Raw genomic sequence first — 15244 nt, 5'->3', positions numbered from 1 at the left:
CTCGAATTCAAACGTGTTCATCCGTCACGTAAATCACTACTACTAGTATGTGTAGCCTTTTCGATATTGACATCGATATCATTCTGGGTCGATGTGCTCGTGTAATCGTGTCATAGTGATGGAACAACTTTTTACTTTTGTTCATTCATTTATTTAAGAATGATAAAGATGAATTTCTTTTGATATTTTTGATAATGCACGCTAAGTTTAAACACTCATAAAATATTACATAGCCACACAGTTGAATTTAGTACAAACATACCCAATTTGAGCTATAATTTATTTTTATTTTTTTGTTTTGTTTCCAATATTTTTTTTTTAATTGATAACCACAACTGTATCCACCACACAGATAAATAGAAAAACGCCAATGGCTTAGTGATACTACGTGTTTAGGATTATTCTTGGGCAAAATAAAATTATCCAGAGAAGATCGGATATAAATATCCAAAAACTAACAGTTTTTGGAGGAATTTAAACATGTGTAAAAATTAAAATGAAAAGTTTTTTTTGTTCAACAATTTTTTGATTATGTTCTTCATAAGGGTTGAGCAGCGTTCTCTTTAGCATGATTTTGGAAGTTAACAGTTTAAAAAAACTTTTATTTTTGGATGCATTGAACGCATATAAGCACATTGGATGGACTGATTAAGTATTCACGGAGCTGATTTAAGGATCTTTTGGTTGTTTGGCATTTGGGATGAGGTTAAAAGAGACGCGTGGAACGTTTGAGATGTCAGTTCTAAAATATTCCTTTATAAGCTTTGTCAAACTTCATAATCTAAAAAAAAAAAAGAATGCATGTGAGCACATACTTTGGCAGAAACTGTGGTGAATCCGTGTACCCATGGTGGATAACCAACATACCGACATACAAAATCGGTATGAAATCGGTTTGTTTTGCCAAAAATCGGTAGACGGTAGGGGAGAGTGGGATAACGTGGGCCACTTCAAATATTTCAGCTGTGTGTTGAGATTAAAATCTCAATCCAAATGTCATCGTCGTCGCTTTGCGTAAGCATGTTTTTCTGTATGTTGTTGACTTATGTACGCATCATATGCTTCTTTTATTTAACATGCCTAGAAAAATGTAGGTACTTACATAAATAAACAAACACCCGGAAATTGCATCTGTGGGAGCTAAAGTACATAACAAAAATATGCTCATACGCTTATGATCTGAATTTTATCATGTTCTTTCACATGGAAAAGGATTTTTTTTTAAAGAAACATCAATAAATCACACAAACGCAACTAATTTGCAAATCATTGCTTGCGGGGCCATCTATATTTTGGGGTTTTTAAAAACTTTCAGAAATTAAAATACGTTTTTCCTATCTGTAAAGTTTTCTTCTGCCAAATAAGGAGTTATGAAGTTGGAGTTCGTGGCAGCGAAGCCTAGCCGCTGAAATCCGAACTGTCGACGAGAATCTTGACTGGGACCAGGTGAAGACGCTGGCTCCGGATCGTCAACAGTGGAGGTCTTTTACCACGGCCCTATGCACCGGTGGATCGGCGCGGGATCATCGTTAAGTAAGTAAGTAAAAATATTTTATCCATTTTTTCCAATGTGATAGACACGAACATAAATCATATATAAGGAAATTTGCCGAAACGTTAGCGAGCCAGGTTTTAGGAACTATTCGATCATACACAACTCTCTTTTTTTATTTCCTTATCTGAAATTTCTTTTAAAAAAAACTTCGAAAGTTATCTTGTTAATTTTGAAATTGGTGGCTCACGTTTTTCCACAGTTTTTCCATCCAAAAAAATCAAAAAAAAAAACTTTTTTTAAAACAGTCAGAACTCGGGAAATTAATGTATTTAAAAATAAAAAAGAATGCCCAAGAATACCTTAAAAATGTAGAAAACCTTTCCATTTATTATTTCTTTTTATCTTTTATAATAAATAAGTTATGAAGAGCAATGAATAAAAAATGGCCCCACTCTCCCCTAGATACCGATTTCTTGGTCGAAAATTTCATCAAAAAGGTGTGGCATTACGCATTGCTGCTTGCAATTTTGCAAACGTAGGAACCACCATGATGAATCTAGATATGGTGGTCTCACTTTGTCAAGAAGTAGACGAGGGTTGGATGCGGCGGTGGGGGTGAAACGCAGCAGAATTTTGACAGCTGGCTGTTGGCTTGGCTACTGACTGGCTGGGATGCCAGGTGCGCTGATTTTTGTAAAACACGGAGTTTTGCCAATCATCAATACATTGCTCAGATAAAGATTTCACCATGGTTTTTGCAAATATAATCCATAGAAGCGAAAATATTCTTCCGGCTGAGTTCCGGGCTGGTAAGCAAAGCTGGAAGACGTTGAACCAATAGACGACGGTTACAATTTTGTTGGTAGCAGTAAGTAACATTAATTATCCATTACTTATAACAGATTTGTGCTTATTCAACACTATTTCCTTCCAAGAACTGTCTGGAAGCAGCAGAAAGTCATCAAATCGGCGAGGTATGACATTCCATCGTCCGAGAAGCGGCTGGCCTCCCTGCAGCAACATCTGATATTAATCGAGATGAAACAGCTTCTTCGGGGAGGGAGAAAACCGGTGGCAGTGTCGTAGTGCATGATGAAGCCTCGACTGCCGCTTCGATGGTGAACACCCTGAGTCCAACCTTGATGCTATCAATCGGACAAGCAACATCCGGCTTAGGATTATGGTTATTTGGTGCACTCTTAAAAGATCCTTCCTATTATCACTGTTAATCACAGCTATTTCGGAGCATCCGAAAAGTGCTGAGTGTATTGTAATTAAGGAAATAATCTTAAACTCAATTTGATTTTAAATCTTTTGATCTTTGGTCTATGACATGCACAGACATACATAGACTTTATTTTTTCTTTGATTTTGTATCTCAAACACCTGGCATCCCTGGACCTCCTTTTTCGTACACACTCATTTTGCGGAACCTCTAAAAATTGTAAAATTGACCCGTTATTGGGAACGTCCATTATCTGTTAAATAATGGGTCATTTGGAAGGGTCAATATTACACATGTTTTTGGTAAAGCATGAGTACGCTTAAAAACGTGTAGTCTTTGATCTTGTCAAAATTTCTTCAGTCATCTGAGAAGTGAAAACGGTCGATGGAACAAATTAGGCGCGATATATTGCAGTAAGTATTTCAATATTTTTACATAAAAAATGTTTATTGAGTAGGGGAAATATTTATTACATTCGTTATTGTTTTGCAGGTCTGAAAAAAACGATGCGGCCGAACATTCCGGCATTCCTACCGCAACCTGCGGACATGAATCTCAAAAAAAGTTGACAGATCATCATTGCAGCAAAAGCAAATTTCGTCTTCCAATAGTTAAGGTGAGTTTACTTGAATATTTCAAAATTTTTTTTATTGTTCTCCACTAATCAGAGAGATCAATAAGTTAAAAAATTTAAACCTCCCGAGAAAAAAAAACCATTACTAATCAGTTTCAATTACTTACAGATTCCTGCATTCCTTTGCCCGCTGTGTGTGCGCCAAAATGTATAAATTTACTTATATAATAATAATAAATAATTTTAATTTGGTTTATCTGACTTGCTTTCTATTTTATTATTCTTGCATGCAACATTTCAAGTATCTGCTCACATCTCCACCGGGAGCAAGCGTTTGAAAGAATGTGTAAATTTGACCCGACATCAGAGAAAAGCCTATGTACCCGAAAAAGGGGTACAGGGGCTGTACACGAAAAAGGAGTTAACCCAGTCTTATCCGATAACACATCAAAACTACACTATAAGGGGTTGCCCCGAATGAGTGTGTAAACACTTCAGCCAGCTGTCAAAACTTTTTTCAATATGGCTGGACGTGCGATTTGACATGTGAGACCACCATACTAGATTCATCATCGGAGTATACGAGCGACGAGTGTTAAGAACCATCTTTGGCGGCGTGCAGGAGAACGGAGTGTGGAGGCGAAGGATGAACCACTAGCTCGCGCGACTCTACAGCGAACCCAGTATCCAGAAGGTGGTGAAGGCTGGCCGGATACGCTGGGCAGGACATGTTGCGAGAATACTGGACGACTGTCCTTCAAAACAGGTGTTCGCTAAGAATCCGGTAGGAGCGAGACGAACAGGGGCGCAACGAGCGTGGTGGTTAGACCAAGTGGAGCGTGATCTGGAAAATGTTGGATGTCCGAGTAATCGGAGAACGGCTGCCATGGATCGAGTGAATTGGAGGAATACTGTTCATTAGGTTACGTCGTGAAACGAAAAGCCATGTGAAAGTGAATCTTTTATGGTAATAATTTCGCAATTTTTTTTAAAATTCTGCAAAACAAATTTTAGTTTTTAAGGCATTTGTGTAACACAAGTGTGATGCGGTTCGCTTTAAAATCAAATTGGATACAGCCGTTGGCCTAAATTTGTCATACTGGATACATGGGAGTAGTAAAATTTGAAGTAACAGTACAAGTGTTGCTACTTCAGCGCTCTAACTAGGCATTCGAACAACAGCTGCAGCCCAGAAGAACCCGGGGAGGTAAATGTCCTCCCAGAAAGGAAGAATAGAAACAGAAAAAAAACCACCGGAGCACTTCATCAAATGTTGAGCTCCGCCTAGCGGAAGTATATTTCCGGAACTGTAAATCTCCCGAACAGCCCTAGTAGCAGCAGCAGCATCAACATCAACGGCAGGAGCAGGAAAGCGTGGAACAGTAAATCTTCCGCTTTCCAGCCGAAAACGTGCTTTTATCGTGCATTTTTGTGTGTCGGTGAGTGAAGAGAACAATGTTATGTGTTTTTTTTCTTCTTATTTTGGTTCAAAATACAACAGAATGACATCAGAAGGTTGTGGTGTATTGTAATTTGAAGAAACGCTGAATGAACTTCCTTTTTTCATGTCTTATCGGTGTGTATCATCTTAAATGAAGCAACCTTTTCGGATAAAAACAGAATAAAAGCCTGTCATTTATCTAGTTCAACGAACCACTTTTGGATTTTTTGCTATCAAGCAGAATAAATTATTAAAACACATTCGACTAAAATCAAATATCTGTTCTGTCATCCATGTCATCCATAAAAAAAAACTTTGTTAGTTGTAATAATATTTATGGTTGATCCAAAAAATATCTTTAAAGACATATAAGGGTCAGGTTATTTTCTGTTTTTATTGTATTTTTTTAGCATCTGACTACTATCCATGGGACCCCAAAAGTCACGCTTCCTTAAACAAACGAGAACACACGAACGACATACTTTCGAGAACAATGCAAGGGATGAATTTTTGTGAAACCTCCACAAGCTCGTCTATTTGGTGACACAAAAATATGAAACGATATTCATGCGTTGCGTGTGGCATTGTTTCGTTTTCTACTGTCATATCCGGTGTGTAAATCTGTGCAACCCTTTGTGAACATCCAAAAATGAACGCCATCTGCTGTCGATGGAGGCAGCAGCATCCGGTTCAGTGTCTTTCAATGGGTCGCCAAAAGCGGGCATGGTGATAAAATAATCCTTCTGAATGGGAAAGGGCTGTTGTTGAGTGATGTCTTGCACATTTTTAAAACGAAAACATTTTGAAAAGGCGACATAAAGAATATTTAAAAAATAAATTAAAGCAAGTATTTCGGCTCGAATTTCAGGACTAAGTTTCCAGAATCAACAACCAACACTGTCCCGTGGTATGCATTTGATTTTCTTCTATTGAGGAATGTGGATTTCACAATGTTCAATTATCGATAAAATTATTCTTCAATTAATGATTTTTTTCATTTCAAAATTTTATTGAAATACACTTCAGTTTTTCCAATTGTTCGGCTTGTAACGTAATTATTAATTCCTTGACAGACAGATTCATCATTTTGAAAGCCCGAATGCCTTCGAGCGTCTCTGAAAAATAAGTACAATCGAGAGAGTGCGACTAAGAAATCAATCCAAAAAATATTGATTCCTACACCTTATACTTACTGTTTTTCATACCGATCCGACATATTTGACTTGACACTTGGTTTGCTGTCGACGATCTTTCAAAATAGAAAAACAAATCTAATGCTTTTCGTGATAGCGGTCGGTTGATCTATTTTATAGCAGAATTTTTCAACACCACGACAGTGTTGCCAGTTTTCACAATTGACTTCCTATCCAAGTAGCAATGTAAATTCCGTTAGGCTCTTTTCAAAGAGCTCTAAAGGATCGAAGTTGCTGATCGTTTCATAATGATTAGGATTTCTTTTGAATTTCTAGCAACTAGAAATGTGTTGAGCTACGCTTGCCTTTTTTTTTATTTTATCAATAACTCCTCAGAATGTGAACCACAATTGCAAAACGATAGGGTAGATGCACTGAAATTTTCACTATCCGTTTGATACAGATTGAGGTATCTTCCCGTAGAGTTGGTTAGTTGAAAAAAAAACTTAGTCTTATATGACTGCTTGCTTGAGTTTAGGTCTCATTTATCTTTCGACGTTTGCAACAAAAAACCAACATTTTCGCGTCTCCTATCATGGTACCACATTTGATAGGTGCTGATATTTGTTTAAAGAAACACTTAGATTCTTGTTTCAAGAAAAAAAAGGGCAACAAATTGCATTCCCAGCCACGATAGATAGTAATCAACTAAAGCGTTCTAATTACATAAAAATCAAAATCTACAGTTCGGCAGCTAAAGCTAGCAAAGTTTGCCATCGATGATCCTATATTTACATTTTAAAGCCCAACCCTGCTTTAAGACGGGGTTTCCAAGCACGAAATTTGTCAATCTGAAAAGATGAAAGGTGTTTCAAAAGCAGGTGTCAAAAGCTGAAAAAAGCCTGAAATTCAGAAATTTTCATGTTTGTAATTTTTGTCATTTTTCTAATTTTTGTAATTTTTGTCGTTTTTGTCATTTTTGTCATTTTTGTCATTTTTGTCATTTTTGTCATTTTTGTCATTTTTGTCATTTTTGTCATTTTTGTCATTTTTGTCATTTTTGTCATTTTTGTCATTTTTGTCATTTTTGTCATTTTTGTCATTTTTGTCATTTTTATCATTTTTGTCATTTTTGTCATTCTTGTCGTTTTTATTTTTATATTTTTATATTTTTGTCATTTTTGTCATTTTTGTAATTTTTGTCATTTTTGTCATTTTTGTCATTTTTGTCATTTTTGTCATTTTTGTCATTTTTTATATTTTTGTCATTTTTGTCATTTTTGTCATTTTTGTCATTTTTGTCATTTTTGTCATTTTTGTCATTTTTGTCATTTTTGTCATTTTTGTCATTTTTGTCAATTTTGTCATTTTTGTCATTTTTGTCATTTTTGTCATTTTTGTCATTTTTGTCATTTTTGTCATTTTTGTCATTTTTGTCATTTTTGTCATTTTTGTCATTTTGTCATTTTTGTCATTTTAGTCATTTTTGTCATTTTTGTCATTTTTGTCATTTTTGTCATTTTTGTCATTTTGTCATTTTTGTCATTTTTGTCATTTTTGTCATTTTTGTCATTTTTGTCATTTTTGTCATTTTTGTCATTTTTGTCATTTTTGTCATTTTTGTCATTTTTGTCATTTTTGTCATTTTTGTCATTTTTGTCATTTTTGTCATTTTTGTCATTTTTGTCATTTTTGTCATTTTTGTCATTTTTGTCATTTTTGTCATTTTTGTCATTTTTGTCATTTTTGTCATTTTTGTCATTTTTGTCATTTTTGTCATTTTTGTCATTTTTGTCATTTTTGTCATTTTTGTCATTTTTGTCATTTTTGTCATTTTTGTCAGTTTTGTCATTTTTGTCATTTTTGTCATTTTTGTCATTTTTGTCATTTTTGTCATTTTTGTCATTTTTGTCATTTTTGTCATTTTTGTCATTTTTGTCATTTTTGTCATTTTTGTCATTTTTGTCATTTTTGTCATTTTTGTCATTTTTGTCATTTTTGTCATTTTTGTCATTTTTGTCATTTTTGTCATTTATGTCATTTATGTCATTTTTGTAATTTTTGTCATTTTTGTAATTTTTGTAATTTTTGTAATTTTTGTTATTTTTATTAATTTTTGTAATTTTTGTAATTTTTGTTATTTTTGTTATTTTTGTCATTTTTGTAATTTTTGTAATTTTTGTAATTTTTGTAATATTTGTAATTTTTGTAATTTTTGTAATTTTTGTAATTTTTGTAATTTTTTTAATTTTTGTAATTTTTGTCATTTTTGAAGTTTTTGTAATTTTTGTCATTTTTGTAATTTTTGTAATTTTTGTAATTTTTGTAATTTTTGTAATTTTTGTAATTTAGGTAATTTTTGTAATTTTTGTAATGTATGTAATTTTTGTAATTTTTGTAATTTTTGTAATTTTTGTTATTTTAGTAATTTTATTAATTTTAGTAATTTTTGTAATTTTTGCAATTTTGGTAATTTTTGTAATTTTTGTCATTTTTGTCATTTTTGTCATTTTTGTAATTTTTGTAATTTTTGTTATTTTTGTAATTTTTGTAATTTTTGTTATTTTTGTTATTTTTGTAATTTTTGTAATTTTTGTATTTTTTGTAATTTTTGTAATTTTTGTAATTTTTGTAATTTTTGTAATTTTTGTAATTTTTGTAATTTTTGTAATTTTTGTAATTTTTGTAATTTTTGTAATTTTTGTAATTTTTGTAATTTTTGTAATTTTTGTAATTTTTGTAATTTTTGTAATTTTTGTAATTTTTGTAATTTTTGTAATTTTTGTAATTTTTGTAATTTTTGTAATTTTTGTAATTTTTGTCATTTTTGTCATTTTTGTCATTTTTGTAATTTTTGTAATTTTTGTCATTTTTATCATATTCTTCATTTTTGTCATTTTTGTCATTTTTCCATTTTCTTCATTTTTGTCATTTTTCCATTTTCTTCATTTTTGTCATGTTTGTCATTTTTGTCATTTTTGTCATTTTTGTCATTTTTGTCATTTTTGTCATTTTTTTCATTTTTTTCATTTTTTTCATTTTTTTCATTTTTTTCATTTTTTTCATTTTTGTCATTTTTGTCATTTTTGTCATTTTTGTTATTTTTGTCATTTTTGTCATTTTGGTCATTTTTGTCATTTTTGTCATTTTTGTCATTTTTGTCATTTTTGTCATTTTTGTCATTTTTGTCATTTTTGTCATTTTTGTCATTTTTGTCATTTTTGTCATTTTTGTCATTTTTGTCATTTTTGTCATTTTTGTCATTTTTGTCATTTTTGTCATTTTTGTCATTTTTGTCATTTTTGTCATTTTTGTCATTTTTGTCATTTTTGTCATTTTTGTCATTTTTGTCATTTTTGTCATTTTTGTCATTTTGTCATTTTTGTCATTTTTGTCATTTTTGTCATTTTTGTCATTTTTGTCATTTTTGTCATTTTTGTCATTTTTGTCATTTTTGTCATTTTTGTCATTTTTGTCATTTTTGTCATTTTTGTCATTTTTGTCATTTTTGTCATTTTTGTCATTTTTGTCATTTTTGTCATTTTTGTCATTTTTGTCATTTTTGTCATTTTTGTCATTTTTGTCATTTTTGTCATTTTTGTCATTTTTGTCATTTTTGTCATTTTTGTCATTTTTGTCATTTTTGTCATTTTTGTCATTTTTGTCATTTTTGTCATTTTTGTCATTTTTGTCATTTTTGTCATTTTTGTCATTTTTGTCATTTTTGTCATTTTTGTCATTTTTGTCATTTTTGTCATTTTTGTCATTTTTGTCATTTTTGTCATTTTTGTCATTTTTGTCATTTTTGTCATTTTTGTCATTTTTGTCATTTTTGTCATTTTTGTCATTTTTGTCATTTTTGTCATTTTTGTCATTTTTGTCATTTTTGTCATTTTTGTCATTTTTGTCATTTTTGTCATTTTTGTCATTTTTGTCATTTTTGTCATTTTTGTCATTTTTGTCATTTTTGTCATTTTTGTCATTTTTGTCATTTTTGTCATTTTTGTCATTTTTGTCATTTTGGTCATTTTTGTCATTTTTATCATTTTTTTCATTTTTGTCATTTTTGTCAGTTTTGTCAGTTTTGTCATTTTTGTCATTTTTGTCATTTTTGTCATTTTTGTCATTTTTGTCATTTTTGTCATTTTTGTCATTTTTGTCATTTTTGTCATTTTTGTCATTTTTGTCATTTTTGTCATTTTTGTCATTTTTGTCATTTTTGTCATTTTTGTCATTTTTGTCATTTTTGTCATTTTTGTCATTTTTGTCATTTTTGTCATTTTTGTCATTTTTGTCATTTTTGTCATTTTTGTCATTTTTGTCATTTTTGTCATTTTTGTCATTTTTGTCATTTTTGTCATTTTTGTCATTTTTGTCATTTTTGTCATTTTTGTCATTTTTGTCATTTTTGTCATTTTTGTCATTTTTGTCATTTTTGTCATTTTTGTCATTTTTGTCATTTTTGTCATTTTTGTCATTTGTGTTATTTTTGCCATTTTTGCCATTTTTGCCATTTTTGCCATTTTTGTCATTTTTGTCATTTTTGTCATTTTTGTCATTTTTGTCATTTTTGTCATTTTTGTCATTTTTGTCATTTTTGTCATTTTTGTCATTTTGTCATTTTTGTCATTTTTGTCATTTTTGTCATTTTTGTCATTTTTGTCATTTTTGTCATTTTTGTCATTTTTGTCATTTTTGTCATTTTTGTCATTTTTGTCATTTTTGTCATTTTTGTCATTTTTGTCATTTTTGTCATTTTTGTCATTTTTGTCATTTTTGTCATTTTTGTCATTTTTGTCATTTTTGTCATTTTTGTCAATTTTGGGATTCGATGTTCATTCTCTGAACTCCTAGCATCGAGATTCTGATTCATGTTATTGAATTTAATAATTTATCACTTAATTCTTCTTCTATGTTCATTGATTCTAACTTTGAATCCTTTATTTTTTATATAAGAATAAAAAAATCATGATTAAGAAATTTTTAGTCATAATATTTTCTTCAGATGTAGGGAAATTTTTGATTGTGTTTACACATCTTTTGTTTGTTCTCCTTTTAAAATGTCAGTCAACAAAACTCATAATAATAAAATGTGTTGCTTTTTCGATTGAATGTGGAATTTACTTTCCATAAACAAATGTCGGTGCCTATCGAATGGCTTCATTGGTCAACGTGTGGGAACGTTTTCTCGGGTGCATTTGATCCATTTCAACGAAAGGTAAACGACTCTTAAGATTGCTCGATTTTAAATTGAATTCAACTGTAAAAAAATTATTAATCTGTCTTCGGTTTTCACACTTTAGGTAAAATTGTCTCCACTGAATGCTATTGCTTCATATATAATCACAAAAAGTCATAAATGCACTGACCCCTAACTCTAACAATAGTGTAGCATTTCTGTTTTTGAACAACTTTCTTCTGATAAAGGGTGTAACGACCAAAAAGTGCTTAACTTCAATGTAGCATTAATTTTATAAAATAATATTAGAAAAAAATGAGACTTTTATGTAGGTAGAATAAAGTGTCAACTTTATTTTCGGCGCAAATCTTTTATTGTCAAAATAGCCGCCTTGCAAGGGGAACAGAGTTTAAAATTTATATACACACACACCAAGAATTTCAGCTTTTGTATCATAATCAGTTAGCAAAAAAGCTCAATTTGCCCCAAAGAACGGTATCTCAATTCAAGATTTATTCACGGCGACGGAAAGTGGAAAGATGGCAGACATTAAATTCTCGGCGTGGAAGATATTTTGAACACGGAAGAGCGTTCACCGAAAACTAAGCAGGCGCATTATTCTACATTCTACACTCTAAGTAGGTACTACTCGATTATAAGATTAATGCTTCGTTGAAGTTAAACACTTTTTGGTCGTTCCACCCTGTAGACAAGACTTGCATAATGATTATCAGAAACTCAACATGTCCACTTTTAAACCAGACTACACTGCCGTGGATATGGAAATTTTGCTATAAAATGGTTCTGCAACACACGACAATCATCAGAATATTTTTGCCTTTTGAAGTTACGTTATTGGTGAGTCAGATAAGTTGAAAATGTCGGATCGTTATCAAAATCAAGCGTAAGTAACGTTAAGAAAATAAAAAAACCGGTATCAAAATTACTATGATTACCTGTAGCCAAAGTTTCATAAGTCGAATTCTTGTCAATAGACAACATAAATTATCATTTTTTTTGCAGGGATTTAAAAGCTTACTACATAAACGAGGCCATTAAGAGAGCTGGCAACCCGAGAAATGAGGCCGCCAGACAAGCGGCCGTCCAACAGGGTGTTCAAAATTACTATGCGTCCAGAAGATAGGAAACTGCTAGCAGTACGTCCTCTCTGAAGGATCACAATCGAATCAATGGAAGTGTGTTTCAGTTGATCTTTGAAATAAAAATAAAATTTTCTTCAGAAAGTATGGAATTGATCATTGCTGTGACATCCCGATTGAAGAAAAATTATTATTTCAAATCAAGCTTATGTCGAAACATTCCGATTCTCAACCCGAGGAGCGCTGCATTACAGTTTTTAAATTAAAAAGCTTTGAGCACATATTTCTACAATACTTATAATTTAAAGTTTTGAAGAAAAAAAATTTATAATAAGTTTCAGTATTAAATTTTTGGCATTTCAATCATTTTTTTACAAATTTTGTAAAATAAATTCAAAATGAACTAGGACGAATTTTTACTTGTTAATGATCTCGTTATGGGTCCACTAATTTGTTAAAAACACTTGCTCGAATTGTTATCCCTATTCAGTATTTAACAACACAACAGCAAACAAAAATTTTACATCCTGCAATTAAAGTTAGCAATTTAACTTCCAATTTAGCAATGCAACCATCGCAAGCCCATCATATGAAGCAGCTGATGTTAAATGTTAGAAAATTTTTTTTTTTTATCTCAATATCAAAGAGATCACAACCGAAGACGGACAGACAGTCTTGGAAGAGCAATAGAAAATATCCTTTCCTGCATTCCTAACGATCCAATTTAGCAGGGCTTGATTTGGATGTCGATCGGTTTTTTTCTCTATCTTTTGTAATGTTCTTTTCCTTGTCCGATGCCAGCTGATGCTTTTGGATTGCACTATCTGAACCTCCCTCTGAATCGTATACTCGTTGTTCTGGGTGCCTGTTCAGAGCATAACCGGAGACTTTATGTATGCAGCCAGCACATCCCCCTTCGCAACCCACACGGTTCCGATAATGCTTTCCGTTCAAAAACGTTGGCAACGACGATAATGATGATGATGATAATGGTGATAAGATGAGAGAAGTAAAATCGGAAAAACACGTTCCATACTACCTGTTGTAGCTGTCAAAACGATCGATTTCATCGTTGAATGGCGTTGAGATGTTAAACTAAAAGGGGAATAGAACGTGTCTAGATTTAAAATGGTTATCGAAAGAATTTATTTCTACACAATATTGAGTAGGGGAGAGTAGGGTAACTTCCAAGCAAGTATATTTGTAGCTTTATTCTTATGCTGTTTTGATATACGTTCCATATACATACATTATAGAAATATCGTATGAATGTTAAAAAAACAGCAATTACCTACCAAAAAGGAGACAACATACATACATGAATTTCATTTCTTTCTTAAGCAACGGAAACTACACTAATTGGGTGTTATCCGACACCTTATTCCCACCTATAGGAAGAATGGAAAAGAGCTCAAGATTTTGCTCTCATAGCCTGAAGCAAGAGATTGAAATCAAGAGAGAATTCTTTGCATTTGGAGTGGTAATGATCAAAATTCCATAACTGTTTCACAAATTGCAACAATTTGCAACAATTAGCACATTTTTGTTCTCTCTGAGCACTGGTTTCTCTCATTTGAACTTAAACCTTCTAATTTTCTCTGACAAATTGCCACAAATTACCACAAATTCAATCATTGGCTGCACAATTTGTGTGATCATTGACGAATTTTCTCCCTTCAATTCAGTTCCCCGGCCTGAAGGCACCTACTGGATACACTGCTGTTTGAAGAGAGAACATGACGATGATTTGCTAATTTGAAGCCCGCGAGAGCAAAATGATTTCAAAATTTACAAACATGGCGGACTTTCTATCATATCTGATTTAAACTGACTTCAGGCAACATTTTATACAATCTTTTCACTAAGCAGTTGGAATTGCGATTCGCAATAACATTGTAAACGACTTAAGCTATCATTTTTTGTTACGATTTCAAGTTTGCTGCGTTGTATAAATTTTATAATTTTAACGGACTTATTCTGCGCGGCAAATGAGGTGAGAAAAGTCGGAGTAACCCGAGTCAATCCTGGGGACTGAGATAAAGGAGGAAGATACGTCAATGATCACACAAGTTGTGCAGCCAATGAATGAAATTGTGGTAGGTAATTTGTGGCCATTTGTACGGGAAAATGAGAAGGTTTGAGTTAAAATGAGAGAAACAAGTGCTCAGAGAGAGAGAGAGAAAATGTGTGGATTGTTGCAAATTGTTGCAATTTGTGAAGCAGTTGTGGAATTTTTATCGTTACCATTCGAAATGCAAAGAATTCTCTCTCCATTGCAAACCCTTGAGTCACTCGATTCCAGTTGTCACTTCAGCCGAGTAACTTTACGTTGGATGAAGTTTGTGAGTTCTTATCCTGTAGGGTGAGAATGAGAATGAGAATGAGAATAAACCCGGACATAATCCAAGCTTTTCCAAAGAAATCCGGGCAACCGGGTCGATCCAGACTTTTTCAAATTTTTATATTAAATATCCAGGCCAACCAGGGTTAAAACCGGGCAATCTGACAACCTTATCAAAGAAATTCAGGTCTGAATATTAAATTTTAAATTAAATCCATTTTGGAGGTTCTGGTACAAATTTCAATAACCAAAATTGTACTTCTACACATTTTCGTATTTTTGATTTTTCACTTCGAATAATCATAAGAAATTAGGAATGAAAAGCTGCTTAGAAATCCTGATTCAAAGTGGGTTTTTCATTTCATATCAAATTTTAATCATGTTCTTCGACAATCATATGCATTTTCAATATTTTGATAATAATTTTCCGAATATGAAAAAAGGAGAATTTTGGTTTTCTCTAAGTTCTTAAACTTTATTCCAACACATCATTCAAACATTTAAAACTTCTAAAATTGAAAACTCAGATTCAGATTCATCATCTGAAATTCAAATTTGAATTCAGATTCACAAAAAAAAATTTAAAAATAAATAATTGAAATAATGAATAAAGATTAAACCAGCACTACAAAATTTAAAAAAAAAAGTATTAGAATTAGGGCTCCAAAACTTGACTCATGAAATTTGTAATTAAGATTCGGAAATAGTATTTTTGTAAATTTCAGAAATCGTATAGAAATTCTGAAACGAATTCGA

The 15244-nt window shown here is 31.8% G+C and overlaps 1 long non-coding RNA gene across 1 annotated transcript; it reads left to right on the top strand.

The window, feature by feature from the left end:
• Window positions 1-11879: 11879 nt before the first annotated feature.
• On the top strand, window positions 11880-12291 carry LOC129751405 (uncharacterized). Its single transcript, XR_008738697.1, has 2 exons — window positions 11880-11951; window positions 12071-12291. It is a non-coding gene; the product is annotated as an uncharacterized LOC129751405 (long non-coding RNA).
• The last annotated feature ends 2953 nt before the right edge of the window (window positions 12292-15244 follow it).

Source organism: Uranotaenia lowii, chromosome 3 (assembly GCF_029784155.1).
Source record: "Uranotaenia lowii strain MFRU-FL chromosome 3, ASM2978415v1, whole genome shotgun sequence".
Classification (NCBI taxonomy): Eukaryota; Metazoa; Arthropoda; class Insecta; order Diptera; family Culicidae; genus Uranotaenia; species Uranotaenia lowii.
This window is presented reverse-complemented; position numbering and strand designations above follow the sequence as displayed.